A 26,350-nucleotide genomic window follows, 5' to 3' on the forward strand; every position below is an offset into this window, starting at 1 on the left:
TATCAACAAAGAACACTAACTGTACCGTGCATGGTATTTAATGTACCAGTCTTGACCAGTTATAAGTTTAGATTTAAATCTCAGGAGATATTAATCTAAGTGTACTTGCATGCTATTTGAACAGCCTGATTAATATTAAGTTGTACATGGAATGTCATGGAAAGTTGGCCATTTAATAGAATGTGAATGTCTGCCGCTTTAACCCTGGGAAAACAAAACAAAAAGTGATGGGGAATGCTTGAATTAATCTCGACCACTTTTAATTGCCTGGGGCCACATTCCAGTCTATCAATTACTTACCCACCGTGCTATAGCAGACAAAAACCAGCTATACGCAAAACAGCCTTGGCCCTGTTCCAATAGCAACTGTTCAGCCTGAAGTGCCAGTCCAGCTCACCTCTGAACCAGAACACAAGCAACCCAGACCAGGCTCAGGTTATTTGTTTTCCTCACTGCGACGTCCTAAGTTCAAATAGTATGCTCAGATGTTGGTCCTGTGTTCACTGTGCCACTGGAAGCAATCTGCAACTTACTGTAGAGGTTCAAATAGGCGGAAACTTGTCTGGGATTGCTTGTGGTACGAAGGCAAAGTAAATTAATGTACCTGCTGCAATGATATGTATGAAGCTGCATGGTGAAATTCTTTGGGGCTGTCTCTTATTGGGTCCTAAAATGAGTGGCAGGCTGGTTAAAACTCTATGATTTATCTATGTCCCACAAATGGTGGATCGTGCTGTAAACCGTACAGCTCCTGTTCCCATTATTAGCAACATTAATGCATTTGGAGTGAGATTCTCGAGAGCGGGGTCCGTTTGGATAGTTACACACAGGTATGATTAAGACCAAGTCACCTGGAGAATAATGAACCCTAAGGGCTCCATTAGGATGTCGGGCGGATTTCCTCCGCCAGGGTACCGGTGGCCACCGCCACCCTGGCGGAGGCAATCCGCTTTGGCGCGCTGTCGCCGAGTTTAGGAGGCCATCGGCGGAAGAACGCGGGACTGCTGAGGCAAGTCGGGAGCCCACCCCGATCTCACCTGGTGTCCGTGGTGATGGTGGGAGAAGAAATCCTGGTGTGAGCTGCCCCAGACGCCGACCGCCGGTGAGTCCTGAGTGCCCCAGAGTGAATGAGTCTGGAGAGCCAGCCTCGTGTGTGCCTGCAGGAGCGGCGGCCATCTTGAAGTCAGGCGCCTAGTAAGGACAACTCTGTGCAAATCAACGGCGGCCATCTTGAAGTCAGGCGCTGGTGAGAAAACAAGCATTGGCACAATAAACAAGCATTGGCACAATAAACAAGCATTGGCGACTACAAGAAACAAGCATTGGCAAAACAAACAAGCACTGGCGACTACAAGCAACAAGCATTGGCAAAACAAACAAGCACTGGCGACTACAAGAAACAAGCATTGGCAAAATAAACAAGCATTGGCGACTACAAGAAACAAGCATTGGCAAAACAAACAAGCACTGGCGACTACAAGCAACAAGCATTGGCAAAACAAACAAGCACTGGCGACTACAAGAAACAAGCATTGGCAAAACAAACAAGCACTGACGACTACAAGAGACAAACCTTGGCAATACAACAAGTGAGATCGCTGCAGAATGGCAGACGAAGACGCTCAACTTCCACCCAGTGGATCGCTTTTGCGAGCACCCGCCCCTCTCAAGGTAACAACGGAAGGAAGCATGGGCCCCAAATGGCAAGAGTGGCTGGAAGAGTTTGAGGACTATATTGTAGGGTCAGACGTCACTGATGAGGCAAAGAAACTGGTTATCCTGCGCAACTTGGCGGGGCGAGAGATAGTCAAGATACTCAAAGACCTGCCTGCGGCTGACGTAGACACTTATACTAAAGCGTGTGGGGTCCTGAACAAAAAGTTTCTTCACAAGAGAAATGTAGACTATGAGCGACACACCTTTCACTCCGCCAGGCAAGGGAAGGATGAGCCCATGAGTGCTTTCATGGTGCGTCTGCGGAGACTAGCCAAGTACTGTGAATTCGATTCTTTCTCCACGGACGCTGCTATCAAATCCCAAGTAATAGATGGATGTCATTCGGATCAACTTAGGAGGCGACTGCTGAGAAAACCACATGAATTGGACGAAATAGAGGAGATGACACGAGCATATGACCAGGCAGAGAAGTACGCCGCCGTCATGGAAACGGAAAACAAAGGGAGTAATGAACAGGCACGACGTGTACACGCCCGGAATGACAGTCGAAGACACTCCAGAGACAAACAATGGAGGTCGCACGCATCGTCACGTCAAGAGCAATCAAGCTATCAACGTCAAGAACCATGGAAGAAGGAGAGACGACAGGAAAGAGTGAGAAAGTGCTACCGATGTGGGTATGATTTCCCTCATGCGGGCAGTTGCCCGGCCTCGGGCCAGAGATGTCGAAAATGTGGTCGCACTAACCATTTCGAAGCGATGTGCGGGGAGTACCACAAAGAGCAACGAAGTGGCCACTCGGGTGCTACACGATCTGACACCCGAAGCAGAGCTCCAAGAGTGTCGCGGTCTGACACCCGAAGACATCATGCGCGGGCTGTCCAAGATCAGACGGAGCGGTCCCCTGAATCGTCTCACTCCAGCAGAGAGTCACGTCGGTCTCGGTGGGAGAGGAGGTCGCCGTCCAGAGAATCCAGACCCTCATCCCGAGACTCTGTCTATACCATTGAATACTTGAATCTGGCAGCAGACCCGGACCAACTTAAGAGATACCCTCGGCTGGACATCAAAGTCGGAAATCACGACTCAAAGTTTGTACTAGACTCTGGTGCCTCTCTAAATTACATTCCAAGTACTGAATACGAGAGAATGAGTCCGCGACCCCCCTTGACATTTGCACCTGTGAGAGTCTACACGTGGATGGCTAAGAAGCCCCTTCCTTGTCTAGGGAAATTCTCTACGACACTTACACACAACGGCACAACCATATCGGCAGTCATCCATGTCATCAAGGGCCCTGAAGCAGACTGCCTTCTGAGTCTACCAACTGCTGAACGACTCCACCTGGTGGAAATCCTCTTCAAAGTCAGCGACATCCGAGATGTGACCCGCCTATTTCCCAGGTTGTTTCAAGGTTTGGGCAAGTTGAGAAACTGTCAAGTACGGCTTCATATCAACGAACAAGTCAGGCCTGTAGCCCAACACCCTCGGCGAGTACCATTTCACCTACAGGCCGCTGTGGAGGAAGAACTCCAAGATCTATTGGCTGCGGACATCATCGAACGCACTGATGGCCCGACTCCATGGGTTTCGCCGGTCGTCATTGTTCCCAAAAAGGGCACGGCCAACAAAGTCAGGCTCTGTGTGGACATGAGGTTGCCCAACACTGCAATAGAACGAGAGCGGCACCCGGGGCCACACTTGAGCGACATGATCGCAGCATTGAACGGAGCCACTGTGTTTTCCAAATTGGATTTGAACAAAGGTTATCATCAACTGGAATTGGAAGTGGGGTCTAGGTACATCACTACTTTTGCAACTCACATGGGGTTGTTCAGATACAAAAGACTGAGCTTCGGTGTGTCCTCGGCAGCCGAGATCTTTCAGGAAATGATCCGGCAAGTCATCCAAAATATTCCAAACACGCTCAACTATAGCGATGACATTCTTGTCTATGGTTCTGATGTCAGAGAACACGACATTGCACTTAATCGTGTCTGTCATGCCTTAGTAGCAGCCAACTTGACTTTGAACAAAGAGAAATGCGAGTTTCACCAGGCTACGCTGAAATTTTTCGGTCACATCTTCTCGGGTGCTGGCATGAAACCTGATCCCGACAAAATCATGACTCTAAACAACACCAAGAGTCCCCAAGACGTCAGCGATCTCAGATCGTTCCTGGGAATGGCCAGCTATTGTGCTCGCTACATTAAGGACTACGCTACTATCAGCCACCCCCTCCGCATGCTAACCAAGCAGGGTCAATCGTTTGAATGGACTCCCCAATGTGAGCAGGCGTTCAAGGAAATCAAGAAAGCGGTAGAATCGGCAAATCACTTGTCATACTTCAACCCGAAACGGAAAACTGAAATAACTGTCGATGCGAGTCCGGTGGCACTAGGAGCAATCCTGGCACAATATGAAAATGACTCGGATCAACGCCGCATCATTGCCTACGCGAGTCGTAGTCTGACTGAGCCGGAACGAGCCTACTCCCAACCTGAAAAAGAAAGCCTAGCCGTGGTATGGGCATGTGAACATTTTCATGTTTTTATCTACGGGAAGCATTTCACGTTAATCACAGATCATCAAGCCCTCATCACCATCTATGGCAATCCAAGATCCAAAATGCCCCCAAGGATTGAAAGGTGGGGTCTACGGTTGCAGGAATATACCTTCACCATACTTCACAAACCAGGGAAGTCTGAAAATCCAGCGGATTACATGTCCCGGCATCCTCTCCCATCATCAGCTTCCAGATCCTCCATTGCGGAAGAGTATATTCACTTTGTAACAGATCAAGCTCTTCCTCCAGCTATCCCTATGGAGACCATTCGGGAGATGACAGCTCAGGACGTCATATTGCAGAGAGTCCTTCACAAAATCCGCAACAATCGATGGAGACATGATCCTCAGGACGGTGAAACCGATTCATTGACTCAACGTGAACTACAAGCCTTCAGACATGTGAGTGGTGAGCTCTCCGTCACGACTGATGGTATATTGCTGCGTGATCAGAGGGTCGTGATTCCTACTCAACTGAGACAGGGAGTGGTCGCTCTTGCACATGAAGGACATCGAGGTATCGTATCGACCAAACGAGCACTAAGGGAGCGAGTGTGGTTTCCGTTCCTTGATCAACTAGTGGAAGCCACCTTGAAAGATTGTCATCTCTGCCAACTCACCAGCAAGAGTGATCCTCCCGCTCCTTTACACATGACCAACTTGCCTGGTGGCGTATGGCAAGAGATCGCCATAGACTTTTATGGACCTTTATCGTCTGGCAAATATGTGCTGGCCATCATTGATGAGTATTCCAGGTACCCCATTGCCTGTTTTGTGTCGTCCACGAACGCTGCCAGTACTCTCAAAATTCTTGATGAAGTCTTCGCAGCATGGGGAGTTCCCAAGGTCGTCAAATCAGACAACGGGCCCCCTTTCAACGGAAACGACTTTGCTGCCTTTGCGAAACACCTTGACTTTCATCACCGCAGGATCACGCCTCTCTGGCCACAGGCCAATGGGACAATTGAGAGGTTCATGGCCACTCTTAAAAAGACCTTCCAACATGCCACCGTGGAAGGGAAAGACTTACAAACAGCACTCAATGAAGTCCTTCGAGCTTATCGTACAACTCCTCATGCCACGACTGGCCAATGCCCGGCGACCCTCATGCTGGGACGTCCCATGAGGAATCGCATTCCCACGTGGGATGGAGCCCTGGAAGCGTCATTGTCTGAGATGGACTCGCGAGAGATGAGAGCCACTGATGAGCGCAACAAAAGGAAAATGAAGGCCTATGCCGACAACAGGAGGAGAGCACGGTCATTATCATTAAGTGAAGGAGACAATGTTATCGTCAAGCAGGAGATGCAGAAAAAGACCGACTGTCCATTCAAGGATGAACCGCTGGTGGTCACCCGAAGAAAAGGGACTATGGTAACTGCGGAGTCTGAGCAGCGGCGAGTTACGAGAAATATCTCGCACTTCAAGAAACTGCCAATAGACACCTCGAGAACCATGATGAGTGACCTAAACAATCCCCAAGCTGGGGAAACCCAACCAAATGGTCAAGAGAACATTGCTCCAATCACTGATGCAGTGAGCACTGATGGTCCGAGAGCCAGGTCACCACGACCTCATCGGGACATACGTCCACCCAAGAGACTGATCGTGGAGATGGACTAAGAAGTCAGTATGTTCTGTTTATTTCCGTTACAAAAGGGGGAGATGTTATGATGTTAACACACTAGTAGTTGGGCGTGGGAGGAGCTAGGGGGCGAGAGGAAGAGGAGGAGTAGAGGCAGGATATGGCTAGTTAGAGTAGGGACAGGGGACCGGGAAAGACACGTTAAATAAAGCTCTGTGTAGTAATCGTCCCAAGCGTCTGTCTTTCATTGTAGCTGGACGCTACACCTGCTTCCAGTCAGGGGGCCTCCGTTTGGCAGGCGTAAAGGGGAGTGCATGGCTGTTCATAAGCATGCTGCACACCACTGCCACGTTTATAAACAGTAAAGCGTGCTATTTATCCACTGGGTCTCTGGGGGGCATGACGTAGCCAGTTTATTCAGGATGTCAGCCTTCGGTCCGTCAACACTTCTGACCTATCAAAAGCAATCTTGTTTGCAATCAGTCAAAGCAATATGAGAAGTAGACAGGAAAATATAAAGGGTGTTTTGAATGCAAACGCATGATTAGCTACAGAAGGAAGAGGCATGTCAGCGTCAGACCGCAGGACTTGGACCAGGAGCTGGAATATTTTTTATGCGGTGGAAGTGCAAAGACTAGAGCTGCTTTCTAAATTTAACAGAAAAGCTGACTCATGCACATTGAATATCGTCTGTGGTGAGGCAGAGTACACAAAAGGGACAGGGAACACACCCTGTAAAATAGCAAAATTGAAATCTTGTGTCTCCCAAAATAAAGACAGTTTTAGCTCATTCCCTCATCTTTGCAGGGAAGCACATCACAGCAGTGTTAATTTACAAGGATGGGCTGTTAGTCCAGGTCTCTCATCAGATGCTACGTAAGAGTTATGTTTTGGAATAGAACTACACCCCCGTGTTCAGCGTCTCTCCTACACTTGGCAATATTAACACTTGTTATTTACAGAGTTTAGGGATAGCAAAACTGTGGCATGAAGCGCCATACAAGAAATACGTCATTATGATTATTATTGTTGTGATGTATATTGTTATTATAACCAGTTCCTATTTGCAAAACATGTCGATAGTATACAAATCCAGGTAATATATTGATAACAGCGAATGCATGATAAAACAGACTATTTCAACATAATTCTGAAGTCAATTTCTCGAATAAAAAGTTATCCCTCATGCAATAAATGATTCGGCTTGCATAGTCCCCTAACTCAGTGGTGGCTTAAGGCCGATATGATTGATGCTTCCGCCTCAGGCAGCGACCTCAATAGATGCTGCATTTTGAAATATTTTTTACAATTACTGTAATGGAGAGTTCCTTATGTGCCCAACAGTTACAGGGAGTAATAAAAATATCAGGATAACGCTGGTGATTAATTTACCTGGTGGAGAGATCGGAGATTTGTCTAGCAGTTTTGACTCCTCAAAGTAACCCCTGGTTAATGGGCCTGCTGCAAAGCTCGTGTAGCTTGCAGACCACAACGTTGTGTTTTAGGTAGCTAGCTCAGTGGGTTACTGCTTTTGTTACAGAGATCATTTTATTACTTGCGGTTCGTAAGATAACACCCTTCTAGTATAGCAAAGTGATCTGTGAACTGGCATCAAAGTTTAGCATCCCAAATAAAACGCATAGGTTTAGAACCGTATTTTTTTATGCCAGTAGTTCGTTGCTAAATAGGGTTTGTTGGGGTAGAAATAAATTCTTGTTAGGAAAGTCAACCCCAACCACTGTGATACGTTTTAAATTCTGAGTTTGCAGACCAAGCACTCGTAAAAGATACTGCCTACCATTATGGATGACACGTGACTCCTACACCTTGTAGCCCTTTTGCCTTATTTATCGTTTCCTATTCACTGATTTGCACACTTTTATAATTCATTTTTCTCTGTACAATGTGTGTGACAAGTGCTCTTACCTTGGTATGAGTAGAGCTATAAAAGAGGTACATGTGCGAGAAGTGAAGGGCAACCTTGGCGGATTGTAGTGAGGGAATCAATGTATAAAGACATCATTGGGGGCGCCAACAAAGATTGTCGCACCGGACACCACGAGTGCCAAAGCCCTGACCTAACTGAACTGTATTTCTATCTAAAAAGGGGATTTCAAACATCTTTTAGGGTACGTTCTTGTCATATAGACTCCATGTCTGGAATGTAAGGCAAGCTATCTCAATATATAATATCTCCACTCAGATCAACTTTCCAGTGGATTTCACTTACTCCTCAGTGCTTTACTATAGTTTACAGATGTTAATCTGTTAAGTAATGATATAACACTTGGTGATCCTTAAGGCATTGCCAAACTCAAATTTATGAGTCACTCTGAACCAGCTTTTTTCTTCAATCTTCTGTTTTTTTTCCCTGTGCATCTAGCGATGAGCTATTAACAATTAAAGAAATACTATAATCTGGTTCTTTTGCTATCTGCTTTGCTGTTAAATACACAATACTTACTGAATTTCATGCACCTCAACCAGAGTGGTCTAAAATGCACCAGTCTGCCTTCATGATCCGCCAGCTGTGGCTGCCTCCTGACCTGCCCACATCCAGAGTCTCTGGCAGTCAGTGTGGCTGTGACTATCCTGCTGAAACCAACCATCACAATCTTTGCCACAGAATCACATTTCCACTGGCACTACTCCCACAAACCCCCCAAACACTGCAAAAGGAACTTAAGCTGTTTCTTTACATGCTTTGAAGTTGGAATTTCTGTGCGCCCATTACTACCAATTTGCCATCCACCCTGTGCAGTGTCACCTTCTTCCCTGAGTCCCTAATACACCAACCGGTACTATAGAAAGTGTTTGCTTGTGGAATTAGACTTTATTATGTGCATTGGGGATAAAAGGTTGGAATTTTCATAGGCGTACAAATGTCAGTACTACATGTAAGCGGCCTGGCTCCCTTTCAATCCTTCCATCAGTTGCAGAATTTGAGCCAATTGTAGATAGATCAGTATGTAGGTACAAAGCAGATACCTAACTGTATGGTCACAGAGAACTTTACAAAAGGGGTTCAAAAGTAAGATATTACAGGAAGGCATGTACTTTCTCACATAGCATCTCACAGAGGTGCCCATTATATTGTTACTTGTGTATGAGGTGCTGTCTGAAGAAGTGTGTCTTAAGTCTTTTGCTCTTATATTAAGCCCTGTTGAAATATTTCCTGTAAGCACCCAATACCTATTTACGGGGCCGAGCAAGTTACCTGTGAGCAAAAGCTAAACATTCAAAAAGGAAGCCTTCAGATTTATAGATGCAGGCCAATGGTAGAGGCTGCTACCTTCCCTCTTCAGAAGGCAGAAAGCCATATTCCAAAGAAGGGCTACAGTTTATGTGAGCAAGTGGTCTCAGACCTGGCGTGGAAGACCTGGCTACCTGTATTAAAATTAGAGCGTTAAATATGGATAAATGGCAAAAAAGGTTATTTCTAGATCAACTAATCACAAAGACTTTACTCGGGGATCTCAAGACCTCATCTTCACTCATGAAGAGGCTGAATTTGATGTTTGTCTTTGAGACAAAATGTTTTTTCAGGGAGTATTTTCCATTCGTTTGTGACAAGATTAGGTTCTTCCACATTTTAATTTCAGAGGAGATAGGCAGGTTGTGAATGTGTTCTAGCTGTGGATTTGAACTATTCTCAAGTTCCCAGAGCCAGGCAGAAGGGTAGCTCTAGTCCTCCAGTTTGTATGTGAACCTTTGTGATCATATTGTTGAAGTTGACCCGTATTATCCGTGAAATACATAGATGAAGGATTTCAGTGCTGTAAAAATAGGCAGAGCCCCGAAATAGTGTGTATTTCCTTGTTCCCCCTGTGTGCTGTAGTTGTCCACCCAACTGAGCTTGATTCAGTGGAGAATCAAGGCTGAGGGTCTAAATCCACCAATAGGAGAAATAAGTTGGATCTGAATTTCTATCAGCCTGTCTAACAAAATAAACCTAAGATATATACAATAGAACACAGGGTGAGCTTGGTGCTGATGGTATAGTGTAGTTCCTAAATTCCCAATAGGCTCTGCGCGTTGGAATAATATATCCTATAGATGTGACGTAGGACTTAAGTCGACTAGGTCTCTATCGAATATATTAGACTTAATTGTGAGTGCCAGCTAGCTCAGAGGTCATTAGAAACTTTCTCGAATAAACAAGAAGGGGTTCGTTTCTGACAACCGCATAAACATGGCAACTTTGTTTCCCCAAGATAAAACGTATCTTCAGAGTCGTGGAAACAATAGATAGATATTTTACTCAGTCAATTGTGCATGCTTAGTTTCATCAGAGGTGCAGAGAAATAGAGAGACGGGCGTTTTCAATAAAAGATTTATTGAACAGTCTTCTTTCTCATGCAGAAGAAATGAACTGCTACAATCGCAATACTGGCTGTAAAGTATAATGCGTACAGCAAGAAGAGTATTATAAAATAATACTGTAAATGCATGGTATGGTTTCTAAGCCATAAAATACATACATAAATAACAAAGACTAAAAGTACTCAACTGGTGCTTCTAAAATACGCCTACCTCAATGTACCTAACCTAAGTCTAGCACGAGTGAAGAAGTAAGTATGGGTTTAGTTTCTTTGCCAAGAATCTATCCAAGATTTCTCTTAGGGTCTAATCAACTCCGTACCTTGGTTTTAGAATGAAGAAGGTCTGGTATCTCTGTCTCCGGACATGATTTCCCAACACCCCGCAAGGGGAGCTTGGAAACACTGGAGCTGGATTCTCAGCAAGAGAAAGGCATCCTCTCTGTCAGTGCATCAGCTGGAGGGTCGGTTTCCTTCGACACTTGCTGTAGTGAGCTGCGTCGGGCAAGTAGATAGTCTAACTGCTCCAAACCACTGTTTGTTTGCTAGGGCAAGTGTGGGCATATTTATACCTGGAAGGTGCCTGGTTTGACATAAAGTCGGACATAATAACGTCACCAAGGAACCCCAAAGGAATGGTAGTTCTTTGAAAATGCCATGATTTCTAGGACAAATCCATATTCAAGAAAGGGGACGTCCCTGACTGCTGAAACAGAGTTTCCCAAGAAATCGTTGTGGCTTTTTGGAACTAGTGGAAGTAGCCATGCCTGCATTTGGACTTCATGGGCTATGTCTAAATATGGTTATGATTTCTATGCCTATATAAGGGTAATATGAATTATACCTATATAAGGGCATGAATCTGGAAAATTACACTAGGGTCCTAAAACGCTATAGGTAGACATCTTTATTGGAGACAAAATGCTATGGCCAAGTATTTGAACGGATTAGGAGTCTGACTTGTTTTGATTGTTTAGAAAAAACCAGAACTGACTTGCCCTTCACTGAATCAGAATCTGCCATTATAACTCTGTAACATTTTACTCATCCATCGTCTCACATGGTGTATTCTTGACCTGTTGTAAAATAATCGTCTTCTATTCATTGCGGCAAAGTAAAATAGCATGCTTCTGGTGTCACATGTAGATAAAACAAGATAGTCTCTAAAGTGGGCTGCGCTTGGAAATATTTTGTGATATCGGTGGTAGAATAAACCTGATGTAGAAGAAAGGCACACGAAGATGAGGGGGCCTGTATTGGAGAGCTACAGTTTGTAGCGATGCATAACCGGGCTCGCGCACCATGCGAGGACGCTGATCGAGGAGGATACTAAGCAAGGTAATTGGAAACGGGCAAGATGATGCCCTTTGTATTCCCGAAACATCCAGCACGTTAAGCTGGATTGAAAATATTGATTTTGCAGGGAAGTAGGAAGCCATCGATACAAAATCTTACGTCCTGATGAAGTTCCTACGATTTTGGAACAAAATGCATTGGCTATTTGTTCATTTAAGAAAAAATTAAGTACAAATAAAGGTTTTGAAACAACAAGACTGACTAGACTTATTACCTGACACACCTCCATTTGCTTTATCGTTTAAGGATCTGGAACCCAATGGCACCATACAACGGCATGTGCTGGAGAGATAGTCGGCAGGACTTTGGTATTAATGAAACTAGTGTGAGGTGCAGATCTATAAGTCCGCCGTTGGGTTCTTTTCATTTGACTCGAGCACCATGCTATATCTACAGTGTCACTGAGAGCTAGTGTATGTGGGACCTCTGCTTGCACGACCATCGCCTTGTCATTCGGTTACTGCTAGACACAGATCCCTCAGTGGTCAACAGACGCAGGTCATGGTTTTCAGAAAATGTGTTTTAGCAGCCAGTAGCTGTAGCACTAATGCAGGGGTCGGTAGAGCCAGAGAGATTTCCAGGTCAAGTTGTGTAACATCAGCTGTTTTATCTCACACCCAAGAGGACATTCGGCAAATAAGTCATTTTAAGGACAGACCACAGCCCCATCATGCATGGCACAGCTATCATGAAGAGTGCCACAGTTTGTGCAGCGGTGTTGGTCTGCATCCATAGACATCAGTTAAGTGTAGTCACGGGTAACTCGTACTGTATCTGGTTATTACCCTCTTATTGCTGCCCCGAGTCTTGGAAGTGGTTAAACAAAGAGTGGTACTGTCGGGTAGAGCACGTGTAATTTAAAAATGCTGTTAATGCAATCTGAGAATAACACCCTCTAACAAACACAATTTTAGGGCCTAACAATGAATGAAATTAGGAACTGAGATCAATTGGTTGTACTATGTATTTATCCGAATAAAGTTCATTGAACCATTAATTACCCAGGTTCTGAGGGACATTGGGTTACCCCTTATCTTTAATAACAGAGTCTCGGAGGTAGCAGGACAATGGAAGACAGACAATGCAGGGCACAGCGCTTTCTGCTTGTGTTCTTTATTTTCGGTTCTATGTACTTCGATCTAGTCCTTCATCAGGACATAGAAGGGACTAGGGGCAGACAAGGTGCGAACCCTGTCATGGCATTGATCGGAGAGTGCACAGTGTCCTTTCCGCTACCATTTTGGTGAATAACTGTTCATTCTGCACACTCCAGAACAGTGCTTCCCAAACTGTAGGTCATGAGCCGACTTTGGTCGGCTGTGAAAGTTCAAGCAATAACTAAAGATCCCTTTAAACTCCGCATTAAACTTGTTAGATTTGCTGTGCTTGAAACAGAGAGGTCAAATGTCAAACACACACATTCAACAGTTAGGAAAGCCAAAACGAGGCACATTTTTATTAATTCTGAAATTTGATAGAGCAGCGATTTTTAATATGCTCAGAACAAATCAAGACACTACTTGGTGATGCACTACTGATCAATATCCCCTGAAAACCGAATTCCACACATTACAATTTGTGTTCAGTTTGGTTTTATCAGTACAACTGTTTGTGCATATTTAGCGATCATTTCAATAGAAAATGTGCTGTGTGTAAATGAGGGTGCGCTGCCACACAATGCCTTAGTTACTTTTAAAAATCGCCAGCTAATGGCCATTGTTCTAAAAAGTAGGTCGTGTTTCTAAGAAGTTTGGGAAGCACTGCTCTGTAAGGTAATCACAGCGTGAAGAGTTAATTACTGTAAAAACAAACCAACAAGTTACATCAAATAAAATCATGAAAAACGACATTGATAACAAAATGAAGGGGCTAGGTACACAGTTCCTTTCAGCAGGTGGAAGTCAAGTAAGCTGAGTGAACAAAGACTGCTATGGGTTTAGTACAGTAATAGGCAGTAATGTAATATAATTATGAAATTGATAGTGTCACACCTGATGGTAAAATGGGTCAATTAAGTAAATTAAAAGTGAATTTGGCCTCATCTAAAATAAAGACCACACTTTTAGTGAAAAAAAAATATGCATACGCAGTGTAAGTGCAAATGCACAAAACAGAAAGTACATTCCACAAATGAAGGTACCTCTGGCACAGTAATCTGGTTCAAGTTGTAAGCTAACCAGTTTATCTAGTCTTGCTGCCAAATTCAAGATGCTTATCATGCTAATCGCGATCACAAATCCCAATCCACACTTTGCCAAAGAGCTTTAAGTTATTTCATGAAGGCATCGCATGACAGTAAAGAGTAGCTGATCACAGACATCAAACATTTCTGTAGCTGCAAGTGCAAGAGCACTCGCTGCCTGCATAGCAATAGCAAGAATTTAAAATCCAGAGGCAAACACTAAAGTCACAGGTGAGGCTGGTGGCTCTAATTACCTCTGTAAATAAGATAATTCAATCTAAGGTATAAGTCACAGTGCATGCGCCAACATCAGACAACCGGCTCGGCGAGAATTCCATTGAGCAGTGTGAAGAGAACAGATTCCTGGAGAAGGAGTCTTACTTCATAGATCTGATTCTAAATAATTTCTATGAAAATGATGCCTCCATTTACATTCAACTAATCCTCTGTTAATGAGAAGCTCACTTCAGATGGGAAAGATTGTGATGTTTTGATATTTCCTCATTGAGGGATTGTATGGGAAGGTTGCAGATGCCACCAGTGCATAGGTTCATAATGAGCTGGCTGTCTATCACAATCTTATTTTAAGAGACCATACAGTTGCGGTGTTGGAAGTTTGATGATGGTCACTGTATCTCTAGTATGCATGTGGTTGGTCAGGGTTTGCTACAACTTTCAGTTTTCCTCTGTCCTTCTTTTCACAGTCATCAGGTCTGCAATGAGCTTAAAACTAGGAGCATTGGTACTCGTTCTACAAACATACCATCTACCTTTGCTTTTTATCAGACGTCTAAAGATCTTCGACCATATCCTCTCATTTTGCCTTTAATCGAATCAGGGTTCCAAGTTAAGTCTTGCATGTCATAATAGGCATACATTAGCATTTGTAGTTATTTGCACCTGCCTGCATTGTCTTTTCCAGGCACAACCAGTAAAGACACAAAATTGTGTGGTGATACCTCCTTGTAATGGTAACACTGTGCCAGTATGGTGAATTGTTTGCATATGAATGATGGGGATGTACCAATCTTATTTTTATAGTATTCATAAGTTTAGCACTTAATTTGATGAACACTCAAGTCACAGAACAGTAACCGTTGTTTAAAGTGTAAAAATGAGCTGACAGCAAAGTCTAGAAATCCGAGACTAGGTATATAATCTGAAGTAAACAAACATGCAGATCATATAACAATCAAGAAGATAAAGGGAACTGTAAACTCGCATAGTAGATCATACCCCACCTAATAACATTTTGGTCCTTAGGTAACCCACAGTCACTCTCTAACTGCCCATTCACTATTGTGAAGTGCTTGGTAATGTACTGCTAACAAACCAAATTGGATTGTCCATGCATACCTCACGGCTAACCAGCTTTCAGCATTTATGTCCGCTGATCTTGGGCAGGATTCTGATCGCTTCAGGTTGCAGGTTAGTAGGCCTATGTTTAGGGATGTCTTAAGTTGACACTTATGCCATGGATACTGTTGCCTAGTTATCGTGTAGAATCTTTCTTATGGGGATTCTAGGTGAGGACAGTTGTTGGAGAGCACCGGTGATGTTAGATGCTGCTCCTTGCTGGGTTGCAGTAAATGACAATAAATCTACAGAATATTGTCAAGAAACCTGTGAAGGCTCTTCTTTTCACAGCGACGAGTTCCTGCCCAAGGGGCAGGTAACAGCATCTCCACCCTTGGACAAAAAGAAATAAGATTAAGGCCACGTCTAACAGAAGATTAATCTGTGAGTACAAAATTCAAGGATGTAATTGAAGGATCGTTTTCCTCAAGGATTATTTATATATCTTCAAGATTTTCTTTGAACTATAGTTGTCTGAAGTATTTACATCATTCTTATTGTAACTTATGCCGTTTACGTTCCATTGAGCGGAAGCCTGCTTAAGCTTTTCTGTGTGCGTTGCCAGCGTGACATATTTCATTTTGGTATCCTAGTAACACGGCTCGCACCTTGATTACCCATGTACTGGCACAAAAAACGATATCGGCGATGCAAGTTAATGGTCTCATGTTAATTTGCCAGAATAACACTGCATATTTGGAATAATTATGTAGTGTTGAAATTGGCAATGTTGTGGCAGTTTACTAAGTTAACACCGCATACGTAAAGCGTTTTTATAGCGATTTAGAACTTCTCACGTAACCCGAAACGCGAGCATTTCCGACATCTGCATCAAAACAATACAGCATTTTCCAACCTTGTTTCCGATGACCTCAGTCTCTGATCACCACCTTGTTCTTCCACGCATCTTCTACGTTGGTTGCAGAAACAATAGAAGGACTACTTCAAAAGAGACTTCAAAGAACAACTAAATCTGTAAAAGGACTACTTCAAGAAATGAGGAAAACTATAAAAGGACTACTTCGAGGAACTACAGAGAACAACTGAAACAATAACACGAGAAAGAAGCCAGTACTGTTATTGTTTTAAATTATTATTTTAATTTTACATTTTTATTTTTCATTTACTTTACAGGTACTATGTCTGATCAATCCATGTCTTCTCCAACTCCGTTTTTATCAACTCCAGGAGAACCAGTTATACCTTGGGTACAATGGCAAAAATAATTTTTTGACATATTCCTTAGCCATTGGTGTAGATAAGTATAGTCCAGTTAGGCGCCAAGCAATTCTTCTACATCATTAGGGAGTTGAGGGGAGAAGAGTTTATGAAGAGTTACCAGAGACTTCTCTGGGGATGGGCGATGGGCAACCTAATAACATTTATATGTCAATTCAAATGTTACAACTACATTTTACTCCTAAAACAAATGTTGTCCCTGAGCGCCATACGTTTTTTACTAGGAATCAAAAAGATGGTGAAGATATTACTTCCTATGTTTCTACCTTTAGAGGTTAAGCTTTAATATGTAAATTTGAACAGTTAAATGATTCATTAATAAGAGATCGAATAGTACGCTGTACTAGTAGCAAGAAAATAAAAGAAAAATTGTTAATGAGGGAATATACCTTAGATGAAACAATTCAAATAGCAAAAGGAATGGAGCATCCTGTCATGTGGCTTAACGAAAATGGAAAGTTTTGGTAATACTAAACAAGAAAAAGTACAAGTTATTGAAAAGAAATATGAAAGAAAAACTGAAGTTAAATTGAATGCTGGTTTTTAAAAACCACAAACAGAGAGGAAATGATCAACTCAGAGATGTTAAATGTTTTCAATGTGGGTCCCCAGGGCACATCGCTTCTAGCATTATTTGCATGGCCACAGGTACTTTTTGTAGAAGCTGTGGAAAAAGGGAACATTTTCCCAAAATGTGCTGTACAAAAGTAACTGGAAAAAGTAAAATTCAAGAAGTAGAAGATATTTGTGAATATGTTGATGATATTCTTTTGATGATTGATTGATGGTGATCAAAAGAATTTCGAGATTGCTAAAACAGATGAGTTGCTCACTGCCCATAATGTAAAAATGGAAAGTACAGATAAGTTAGAAAAGCCCCATTGCAGCATTTTGTTTGAAGGAAAGGAGATAAAAGTTTTGGCCGATTCTGGAAGTGTATATAACCTTATATCCAATAGATCTTTTGAAAACAATTGGTCTAAAGAAAATGGTCAGATTATTCATAATCCTGATTTTCGAGAGGAGGTTATGCAAGGTGGAGAATGGAAATTAAAGGGATGTGTTGGATGACTCTAAAATTCAAAGGTGAGGCAGTTAGAAGAAGAGTATATATTACAGATTTTGGGTCTGATCTTCTGGGATGGCGACACCAGAAGGATTTGAAGAACATTATTGATCCAAATGCTAAAGAACCCATTATGGTTCTGGAAAAGGCATCTGTTCAAGATGTGAGTGACTGCAATGAACTATTTGAGAAGTATCCAAAGGTCTTTGACTCAAGGTTGGGCCTATTGAAAGGTTTCTCATGTAAAATAATTTTAAAGGAAAATGGTAAATCAGTTCTGCACAAGATAAGGAATGTTCTTAATTTAATGTTAGACCCTTTATGTCGAGAGATTGATCGTTTATTAAAACAAGAGATTATTGAGCCAATCGAGGCATCTGAATGGTTGGCTTAAACTGTAATTGCTCCAAAGGAAGGAGGTTAAAATTTGTCTTTGTATATACTTACATGACCTCAATAGAAACATTTGGGTAGATAGGGAACCATTTCCTAATATATCGGAGATGTTATCAACCATGGACGAAGGACGTATTTTCAGTGTATCAGATATGTCTGTTGCATATCATCAGATTAAATTACATGAATCGTCTAAACATTTGACTTCATTTGCCACTCATCTTGGTGCATTTAGATACAAGAGGATGCCTTTTGGATTGGCATCGGCTTCGGCCGTTTTTCAAAGAGCTTTGAAAACATTTTTGGGGACATGAAAAAGGTTTGGTGTTTTGAAGACGACCTCTTGATTGCTGGAAAAGATTTACCGATCACGACAAATTGTTTGGAGATGTGATGGCTAGGCTAGAGAAGCACAATTTAACGATAAGAAAGGAGAAGTGTCAGTTAAGGAAAGAAAGAGTGGAGTATTTGGGACATGAAGTAAGTTTGGATGAAAAGACCCAAGAAAAGCATTATAAAAGCAGTGACTATGGCTTCTGAACAATTAAGTAAAGATGAACTCCGATCTTTTTTACGACTAGCAGAATATTGTGCTAAATATGTGGGAAGTTTTTCTGAACTTGTTGAACCTTTCAGAATGATCATGAAAAATAATGCTGTATTGAAATGGTCTAATGAATGTAAGAGAGCTTTTGAACTAATAAAAAAAAATATTTCTGAAGCACCCACATTAGGGCGTTTTGAAGTTACTGGTAGAACTTACTTAACTACAGATGCAAGTGGGGTCGGAATTGAAGCGGTGTTGTCACAAGTGGTGGATGGTGAAGAACGAATTATAGGTTTTGCTTCGAGGAGGTTACAGGGTGCTGAGAGATCTTACTCAGTTATAGAAAGATAAGCTCTAGCTTGTTGTTGGGGCATAAGCCGTTTTAAGTTTTATTTGTGGGGACTTCCCTTCAAGGTTCGTACTGACCATAAACCATTATTGTTTATCTTTAAAGGTGGAAGGGGGTTAGAAGGTAGTGTAACACCCAGAATTTCTAGGTCATCGTTGTCTGTCATGGAGTTAAATTTTTAAGTTGAATACTTCAAAGGAAAGAAAAATGTAATTGCTGATTATTTATCGAGGATGCCTTTGAGTGAGGATTGTAATGCGAATTGTAATGACATTGTTGGTGATGCTGATGTCAATAAAGGAGTTCTGGCTCTGTCTTCTGAAGAGTGGAATAAGGCCAGGTAGTGTGATCCAGTGCTACCGAAAGTAGAAACAAAGAGTGTTTAAGGATGGGAGCTTGGCGATAGTAAAGATGTGGAATTGAGAGAATTTTTCAAAGTAAGAGATGAGTTGAGCATTAGCAAAGGAAAGGTTATGAGAAGGTGGCAGATAGTACCTCCTGAAAGAGTACGGAAACAGGTTCTTGACATCGTTCACAAAGGGCATCCTGTTTCAGGTATGTCTAAACGCAGGGTCAGGGCATCATTCTGGTGGCCTGGAAGTGATAGGGATGTCGAAGCTATAGTGAAAGACTGTTTTTGTGAGAACAGTAATAAGTCTAAATTTGTGCGTCAACCTCTTTTGGAATGCACCAAATTCCCATTGGGACCTTGGGAGAAATTAGCCATTGATTTCATTGGTCCAGTCGGCAAGCTAGGAACAAGGGATAGATTTATTCTTGTGTTAGTGGATTATCATTCCAAATGGTTTGTGATGGAAACCATGGGTGGGATTAACCCTGCCAATGTTATAAAGTTTTTAGAAAGAGTTTTTCTGGAGGAAGGAATTCCTGGCTCTTTGGCTCTTTGGTGTCTGACAATGGAGTGCAATTTGTCTCGAAGGAGATGGGAGGTTATCTTAAAAGAATGGGTATTACCCATGAGAAGGTGTCTTTTTCAAACCCAGGCAAATGGTCTGGTCGAAAGGGTTAATTGGATCATAATGGAGAACATCCAGCTGTCTCTTGCTAATGGTTTATCCTGGAAACAAGAATTAAGAAAAGTTATGTGGACACATAGGGTCACTCCACACTCAGCTACTGGTGTGGCTCCTTTTATATCCCTTAAAGGAAGAGAACCAGGGAAAAGGAGTGTCCTGTTTGGTTGTGTAGAAAAGATAAGGTTTGGATTGATCGCAATGAAGTGAGAGAAAATGTGGAGAGAGGACAAAGAACGATGTTAAGTAGTTAAAATTTGAGGAAGGGTGTGAGACGGTTATGTGTTCAAGTGGGTGATTGGGTTGTTGTGCGTAAGAATGAATGGGGTCGTCAAGGTGATAGCAAATATTTTGGACCTTTTCAAGTGAAACATGTGAAATCTAATGTTGCGATTTTGGATGATGGTTCCTCTTGGAGTTTAGGAAATGTTTGCAAAGTATGTGAACTATGAAATATTTACCATGTAATACAGTTCCTTTATATAACCTTATTGTTTATTTTCCTTGGGTCATTCTGTTTATAAGCTGTTTTTTCTGTTTTGTATTTTGCAAGGGGAAGATGTGTAGAGATGTTTTAAGTTGGCACTTATGCCATGGATACTATTGCCTAGTTATCTTGTAGAATCTATACTTATGGGGATTATAGGTGAGGACAGTTGTTGGGGAGCACCAGTGATGTTAGATGCTGCTCTGTGCTGGGATGCTGCAAATGACAATAAATCTACATAATATTGTCAAGAAACCTGTGAAGGCTCTTCTTTTCACCGTGGTTTGTTATAACGTGGGTCTTTGGGAATTGATGTTCTCTTGAATTGCATTTTATCCCCTTAATATGTGTATATTATTGTATGGTAGGCTTTACCGTAACAGTCCAGCCAATTGATTTCTCTCTCTTCTTGGGCTACACCTTGGTGACTTACGTAGTGGGGAGACCTACAAGTCCACTCAGCTCTTTCCTCTAGGTTGTACTCTGCCATTCCTGGTTGAATGCTCAGAGCATATACATGACTATTTCTACAAATTCCATTCCTATGTGTGTCTCAGTGCTCGTTCTGGATAGACTACTCCAAGCATATACATGGCAGTTTGTGTAAGGCCTATTTCCATGGGTTGCTCTCAACCGCTCTTGAATTGACTCCTTGGAGTATATTCTTTGCTGGTTGTATAAGGCAAATTGCAATGGGCTGCTCCCACCCTTCCTAAGGTGGACTCTTCAGGGCATATATAATGGCTGTTTACATAATATTTACTCCTCTACCATTGCTGACTATACACCCCAGAGCTTATGTGATGTATCATGTATAGTGTTCTTCCTACTGGTTGCTTCCTGCTGCTTCTCGCTTAACACCTTAGAGAGGCTGGATATACAATGCCCATTCATATTGGATGTTCATACGCACCTCCTGCGCAGACTCCACAGAGCGTATACTGTAGTTGAGGGAAGATTGCTATGTAATACAAGCCACAACAAAGATGGTAAGTATCCTCTGCACGACTATGCCTGTTCACACATTTTTCTCCTACACCCATGCATAGGTACATCTACAAGTTTGAATATGCACATGGTGCCAGAACACTTTCTACACTGGCAGCACTGCAGCCACACACTTTCCGTCCATTCACACACTACCATCTAATGCCTAAACATCCCATCTCTCACTCCTTTTCACTTCAGTACACAACAAGGCACTGCTAAAAAACACAAGAAGAATAACACTTTAGTCTTCATGCCCAAATTTGAAACGCTGGTAGATTACACGTAGCATGCTACTCGTGCACAAATGCACTTTAGCACTTTACCAGGTGTTTGTAGCATTATGTAAATGTAAATGGCCACGTCTGGTGGCTCAGTGAAACAATGCATCCACTGCTTGGGCCTGTGTTCGACCTCATGTTCACAGGTTCAAATCCCGGCGGGTCCACTCAGCCTTTCATCAATCTGAGGTCGTTAAAATGAGTACCATTGAGTTGCTTAACAATAAATATCTGTTACTCAGCACCAAGATGCCCCGTAAGGGGTGAACGTGCACTTTACAAATGCACATGTTATGTTATGTAACTCCAACTACAATGTCATGATAGTGTAGCTCAACTTAAGTTGGACATTTGGTTATTAGTGTTTTGGATTGTAACCATAGCAAACCTTCAATAGGAGTTTGTAATGGAATAAAACATATACACTCTAACAATCTCATAATCTAATAATAACTTCAATTGTGACTCAAGAACAAATATCCACTTGCTTCTTTTTTAAAGTAATTTAATCTAAGTCCATTGAAAGCTATACAAAGCGTGCAGCAGGCAGACTCATATAATTACTTCTTACCAATTAGTCTTAATAATCTCAGCATTGTGACTTCTGCTTAATCTCTTGCTTTTAATTCTCTAAAAACACTAAATCCAAAGATAACTTTAAATAGTTGCAGCTCCTCCCTTCGTCTAGCTGAGAAGGTGCCATCCCACCAAGCTAAGCACCAGAGGCTTTCCTAGCTTAATTGTTATAGACACCGATGCTTTCATTACAAGTTTCACTGTAATTCTGATTCTTGTGGAGATTACCTACTCCTACGTCAAAAAAGTTTAATAGCGTGGTAATACCTTACCTGGAAATAAACAATACACCACTGTTTTGTTAATGCAAGGTGCATTATTGCTGATGTGGTGTAGTATCAATACCTTTAACGAGCACCGTGATACTTACGGGCTTATAACAAGTCTGAGGTTTTTGGTGTACCAGGGAAGAATTCATGTTGCTTGTCCGCAACAACAAACAAGATACAGTACAAGCATGGCTCAATGACATGAACCATGGTGATTTTGAAACTCAACTTTCACAGTGTACAAAGTCACTTTGATTTACCTTGGACAACAACCTCTCTTTGACAAAAAAAGGACGACCTGCTCTCTTTTCTAATTAAAAGTCAGTATTTCTTACAGATTGCGACTTCAGAAGTGCTGTTCAAGCCCTCATACTCTCACATTTCGATGGTTGAATTGCCCTACCCCATGGCCTTCCAGACTTCATAGTGACACCTCTTGGGGCATCCTACACACTGCAGTAGGTCTCATTCAGGGCTTGAAGAAATATGATCATGTCTCCCCCGTCCGGATGGAACTTCATTGGCTCCCTGTGTTGGTCTGCACAATCTCTTAAACCAGTTGCTTTATTTACAAAGTCAACATGACTAGCCCCCTGCTAATCTTGAAGACAAGCTCACCATCTTTGGTGGTTCTTGGCACATCTGCAGCCACAACACCATTAGACTACAGACTAACAGTATAAAAAAGAAAAAAAACAAGACAACAGTCCTTTTCAATCAATTCACCCAGGATCTGTGTTGAACGGTGGATTGTTAATAGGGTAACTGTGCATCTTTGGGAATTGATGTTTTCTTGAATTGCATTTTTTCCCCTTAATATGTGTATATTATTGTATGGTAGCCTTTACTGTAACAGTTCAGCCAATTGATTTCTCTCTCTCCTTGGGCTACACCTTGGTGACTTAGGTAGTGGGGAGACCTACAAGTTCACTCAGCTCTTTCCTCTAGGTTGTACTCTGCCATTCCTGGTTGAATGCTCAGAGCATATACATGACTATTTCTACAAATTCCATTCCTATGTGTGTCTCAGTGCTCGTTCTGGATAGACTAATCCAAGCATATACATGGCAGTTTGTGTAAGGCCTATTTCAATGGGTTGTTCTCAACCGCTCTTGAATCGACTCCTTGGAGTATATTCTTTGCTGGTTGTATAAGGCAAATTGTAATGGGCAATAAGGCCTCCAACACAATGTAAAGCCCGTCAAGGTCTCAATAAATTATTCCCTTGCTAACCCGTTGGTCGCTGGCAGCAAGCAGGCAGGTTTAACTTAGGATACAGGTGTTTTAAGCATTTAAAAACACCAATATATTAAATAAGTAGGACGCAACACACAATAAAAAAACACAAATTCAAAGAAATAGAAAAAGATCTTTCCTCCAAAATGACACCAAAAAGACAAAAATCCAATGTAGGGAACCGTAGTTTAAAAAATAAATACTTTCTAGTGCTTAAAAAACAAAAGCGCCAAATTGGGACATCTGGTCGTGCTTGACTGGGACAAAGTCAAAGTTTTACCTTCGCACTTAGAAACGTTTCTGGAGGATTTTTCTCAACATCGAGCAGGCCGGATTTGCAGCGGCTTGGTACAGCGGGAGCTCCCGGTCAACTCAGGGAAGTCTTGAGCTCTGGAGCTTTCAGCTGAACAAACCTGAAATCCAGCCGTGTCGCCTTATTAGGCTTGACTCTCGACGTCGAGTTTGTTACCTCATGGAGCTTTTTTCAAAAGGTGCTCCAAACTTCTGGAACTTCTTCCTGAAGTTTATATTGACGGTTTAAAGTGTCCAGGAGCGGACCGCCTAGCCAGCGCCCGCCCCGGGTAGAAATGTTGAACAACGTGGGGCTGAGCGACGAGCCCTGTGGCACCTCGCTTGTCAGCGGCATTGTGTCTGAGAAGAAATTGGCTTACATGATTTGGGAGGATCTTTCCTCCAGGAAGGACCTCAATCAATTCAGTGCTTTGACCTGGATGCCAATTTCCCGAAGTCTGTTAAATAGAACAGAGTAATCGTCAGTGTTGAATGCCGCGCTTAGATCGAAGAGTAGTATTGCCGCTGAACCCCCTCGAATCTAGGGTGTCATTTTCAATTCTTCGGATACTGCTAACAGTGCAGATTCCCTACTGTGCTGTACCTTGAAACCCATCTGTTCGGGATGAAGATGGATGTTGTATTCCCAAAATTCTGAGAGGATCCCATTTACACGTTTCTCCACCAATTTACCAATAAATGGTAGGAGTGATATAGGTAAAAAATTCTGTGGTTGAGCAGAGTCTAGATTTGGTTTCTTTAATAAAGGTTTAAGTATTGCAGGTTTCCTGTCTTTTGGAACTTCGCTTGTCTTTAGTAAAAGATTAAGAGTTTCCACCCTTGATGGCAGAAGAGCCTTCATGGCCTTAGCAAGTACATGGGGAGGGGCCGTGTCAAGTGGAGAGCCTGAGCTAATCGTCCCTATGAAGTTTGAACAATGCCCTTATTCGTGAGGGGAAAATGGGTTAGCACAGGGGTTCAGGATGTCAGCGCCTGATCTCTTCCTTGCCTTATCATAGTCTCCAACTTTGTATGGAGGGAGCTATAGATATCTGAGACCTTTTTATGGAAATAGGCGGCTAGCACATTGCATTTTTCCTTCAAGGCCTGGGATGGAGAGTTCTCATATGTCACTGTAGTTAAGTATTTCACCACTTTAAACAGTTCTTTAGATGACTTCTGTGCCTGGGTAATCTTTTTCCAAGAACTTTGCTTAAGCCTCCTTGATTTTAACATGATCAGTTCTGATAGCCATCTTGTAACAGGCTTTAAGTTGGGGGTCGTAGTTCTTCCTCCATTCCCTTTCTGACTATTTAAAAATTTTCCTTAAAGATACTACCTGAGCATTGAACCAAGGTGTCTTTTTTGTAGTTATGTTTGGTTTGGAAATCATTTTGGGGACTACTTTGTCCAGTGATTGAAGGATCCACCTTTCCCAATTGGAGTATGCTTCATCAATGCTGCCCTGTATCTTAAAGCCTGAGGACTCCAGGAAGTCCCCCCCCAAGCTTCTGAATTAAGCTTAGCCCAGTTCCTCAGATGGGGGTTGATAACGGAAGTGGTAGATTGGAGATATTCTTTCCTATTCCCCTCAGGAATAGGAATAACAGGAATAAGATGGTGGTCAGACCATGGCTTAGGCACTGGGAGGTGTACTGAAATTTTGGGATCGTTGGAGATCACTGGATCGAGAGTATGTCCTTTAATATGGGTGGCAGATGTTATTAATTTGATCAGTGATAGACTCTCTAGTTCCTGCTCCAACCTCTTGAGCATTCTGATCGTCAAAGTGAAGGTTTAGGTCACTTAAAATGGTAATGTGGGCTTTCTTCATCATGAGACTGGTCGAGGTGTCTATAAAACAATCTAAAAACTGCACTAACAGCCCAGAAAAGGTGTGGGTAGGTGAGAAAGTGGGGGTAAATTGACCACATCCGCAGTATTGGAACGGGGAGGGAGTTGATGACACACATATATTCATCTTTAATCAGAACCGCAAGTCCACCTCCCACCTTCCCAATACGATCTAGTCAGTGGATATGAAACCCGGGGGACAGGGCCATCATGATATCTGGAATGGAATTATCATTGAGCCAAGTTTGGGTGTTGACTAGAGCGTCAAAACTGCCCTCTTCCAGTAACAAAGGAATTTGTATTTTATGCTTAGGGAGCGAGCAGCAGTTAATTGGGCCTAGAGTCCAGGATATATTCTTGACTGGTGGCCTATAACCGTGTACTTATCATAAATTTGCACTGTTTTCATACCTGTGACCCCTCAGCGTGGCATTCAAGTAGTCCTCCCATAATACTGCATGGTTCCAAGTTCTGTCTAAGTATCAGCAGCTGTTCCTTAGTGTACTGTAACCGCTGCATTTGGGCTGGGTTGCTGGCCCCTGGCCACGGTCGGGCGTGGACAGGCACAGAAAGGCTTGCCTTTGGCGCACCAGTGGCGCGCCCACTTCCTAGACATTTAAGGCATCAGAGGTAAGCTAGAACGCTGACCTCTGGTGCCACGTACAACTCTATGGTAGAGATGGGTAACACTACCTCTC

The 26,350-nt window shown here is 42.6% G+C and overlaps 1 protein-coding gene across 4 annotated transcripts in view; it reads left to right on the forward strand.

Annotated features, from left to right (window-relative positions):
* RAI14 (retinoic acid induced 14) overlaps positions 1 to 26,350 on the forward strand; it is a 430,174-nt gene that overhangs the window by 299,458 nt on the left and 104,366 nt on the right. The window lies entirely within an intron of this gene.

The sequence above is a fragment of the Lissotriton vulgaris genome, chromosome 3_1, assembly GCF_964263255.1.
Source record: "Lissotriton vulgaris chromosome 3_1, aLisVul1.2, whole genome shotgun sequence".
Classification (NCBI taxonomy): Eukaryota; Metazoa; Chordata; class Amphibia; order Caudata; family Salamandridae; genus Lissotriton; species Lissotriton vulgaris.